The following is a 3,469-nucleotide window of genomic DNA, read 5'->3' on the forward strand; positions in this document are numbered from 1 at the left end:
TCTGATAGTTTTGCACCAGCTGAGCAACTACTGCGATTTATTTATTGAAATAAATAATCCTAAATCATGCTCTTTTGTTTCTCTTACTAAAGTTGTTTTCTTTTCATGCATAGACATCATATCTGTAGTAAAAAACAGTATAATGGTACCCCGTCTTGTTCCTCTGCATTAGTGCCCTTCATCTCTGTGTGTGTGTGTGTGTGTGTGTGTGTGTGTGAGAGAGTGGAGGGTCTGAGCAGATGAGACTGGCTGGATCTTGTCTCTGAAGTGAAAGAGGTTAATAGCTTGTACATCGGCACTTTTCTAAGACACACACATCAATGTTTACAATCATGTTTCTTCTGGAATAAAGAGCGATGACATTCTGCTGGAGGTCACACACTTTCTTCTCTGCTAAGACTGTGTGATATATTTCTTAAGTTTCTTAAATTTCTTCAAGTCTCTGCATTACAGGTGCATCTCAATAAATTAGAATGTCGTGGAAAAGTTAATTTATTTCAGTAATTCGCAGTCCTAGAATCTGTGGAATCGATGTATGAATATTTCATGCAGTTGTTTCTGAATTATTGCACAAATGCTCGTCCCATGAGCCAAAAGCTCACAGATTTCTTGCAGATGATCTGCATTGAGGCGACTGATTATATGTTATTCTTTGATTGATGATGCATGATCAAGATATACATCAGTCAGAGGAATGCTCACATATTTTGAACTTGAAATTTTTTTTTGTATGAAGCTCTTCTGTGCTTGTGTTTAATGCAGAACTTTTAGTGAATTTCTGATATTTTTCACCTGTGGTTGTGACATTTACGTTTCCTTCATATTAAGTTTTAGAGATGAAATGCCTTTGAGTTTAGTGGATGGAGACTATCTTGCAAATTGCATGAAAGAGCTGTTATCGATTTCTTTACCAGGTGCAAGGTGACGTGAGTGTCTTCAGGCCGACGGAGCCTCTAAAGTGACAGTGACTATTGACGGGAATCAACCCTGCAGTCTCAATTCAGTCTTTCACTGACGTGAATGCAAGATATGTCAATATTTATAATAAATATATGACTCCATGTGAATATTATCTTCGTATCTGAGGTTGGTGACAGGAAAGGCACACAGATAATGGAAAGGCAGCAGAAATATAAAAACGAATAATAATAATAATAATAATAATAATAATAATAATAATAATAATAATACATATTTGTTTATTTTGAACATATTCAAAATAATTCCTTGGTCAGATATTTCTGAATAATAACCATTACCCTGTATCTGAAAAATTCGTGTTTTCGATGTTGTCGTGATCATATTCTGTCTCACTATTTTGTATCTGTACAAGACAATGAAAATGTATGTATTTGTTTATTTATTTAACCATGTATTAAGATCAGTTCCAATAATTTATTTATTTATATAAAACCTCAAAAATACTAAAATAACTTTCTTTAATTTATTTCAATAAATAAATTAGTTACTTAAGTAAACTTATTTATTTATTTATCCATGTATGAACATCAAAACAATACTAAAATAAATTATTAATTTATTTCAATAAATAAATTAGTTAGTTCCAATACTTTATTTATATAAAACATTAAACAATACTAAAATAACTTTCTTTAATTTATTTCATTAAATAAATTACAGATATATTTATGAATATATTTATTTCTTTAGTTATATTTAATAATATATTTCTTTCTTTCTTTATTTAACCTTGTGGGAACACCAAAACAATACTAAAATAAATGAATTTATTAATTTATATCAATAAATAAATTTGTTACTTATGTAAATAAATAAAATGCAAGTCGTTTATTTATTCATTTATTTTATTTAAGATCAAAGCAATACTAAAATAAATTACTTCATTCATTTATTTCCATAAACGAAATAAATCATTCATAAATTTACTTCATAAAGTATTTCCATACAGTTACTTAAGTAGATAAATAAAATGTTTTTTGCTGGTTTAAGCTGGTTTTAGTTGGTTTAAGCTTGTCTCCCAGACCGGTTCCCCAGCCTGACCACTGTAAAACGCTTAAAACTACTCTAAATTCAGCCAGGTTTGAGTGACCAGCTAACAGATGAGGCTGCAGATGAAAAAGGGTCTGTATTTCTGACACGTTTAGGTGATTTTAACTCTTAGCCATAAAGAGCAAACAATCAATATAAGAAACGGCGTCTCCCTCTGCTCTAATGGAAGCTAAAACTGTGCCGTTTGATGCTCGTAACCACTTAAGCTTCTTTCTGCTCTCCACATGTCTCAGCCTGAACAGAAGACGACAATGTTATTACAGCCGTTTGCTTTGAAGTGAATTTTACTTGTAGCAGAATTGGACAGCAGTCACAACAATTCGGCAAAAGTTTAGTTTTAAAATTGTTTGTAGAGTAGAAATAAGCATTTGTGTCACCAAAATCATACTCAATCATCTGTACAGTGAGATGAATAATTATATCATTCATTTGATTACCATATTGAAAGGTGTGTGAATGAAACATTTATTAGCCTGTCGTCCATTATTCGGATTGCAGCATTTCTGTTTTTGTTTTGTAATGGATTTTGGCCTGTGGTATAATGTGGCTTCTTAATGTCACATCTCTCTCTGTGCGTTTACTTATTCAGAGCGAATGCAACAGCCCGAGGAACTTTATTAATGGCAGCTCTGAAATGGATTGCATGCAATTTCACCGTGCTTGTGTTTTCAAAAGCTAATATTAAAAAAGAAAAAAAAAAAAGACAAACATATGGGTCGTTATATCAGAGACTGAACCCCACTGGCATTTGGTTTGTGTAGGTAGATATTTTCTTGGGTGACGTCTAGACAAATCGTGTCAGACTGTGTCTTTAATAATGTTTATAGATGACGCATACAAAAGGTGTGAGGCTTTTAAAGGCTCAGGCTTTCACTGTGTGTCTGATGCAGCACGTCAGATATGAGCTTTATTAAAGACGAGATCTCACTGAATTGCATTCATGTAAATGCAGCGGCTCATCAATTGATGCTTTTCCTGTTATTACATGGCTCTCTGACACTTGATTCTGATTGGTCAGATTCAGCAGTTAAATATGTTTGAATAATGACAATTACGCAGGGAAACGCTGTATTTTTATCTGAGAAATCAACATACGTTGCATGATCATTTTGCATCTTTACAAGTAATTAAATTAATTAATTTATTTACTTATTTCAAAACAATATTAAAAGAAAAGTATTAACTTATTTCAATAAATAAATCATGCTAAAAGTAGACAAGTAAATAAATAAAATCATACTATTTATTCAGTCATTCATTTAAGCATGTATGAACATCAAAACAATACTAAAATAAGTTACTTTTAATTTATTAATTTATTTTAAGAAATAATGGTTACTCTACGTAGATAGATAGATAGATAGATAGATAGATATAGTCAGATAGATAGATAGATAGATAAATAAAAAAAAATAAGAAAGATAAAAAAAAAAATAGA

The sequence above is a fragment of the Sinocyclocheilus anshuiensis genome, unplaced genomic scaffold, assembly GCF_001515605.1.
Source record: "Sinocyclocheilus anshuiensis isolate Anshui unplaced genomic scaffold, SAMN03320099.WGS_v1.1 scaffold546, whole genome shotgun sequence".
NCBI classification, from domain to species: Eukaryota; Metazoa; Chordata; class Actinopteri; order Cypriniformes; family Cyprinidae; genus Sinocyclocheilus; species Sinocyclocheilus anshuiensis.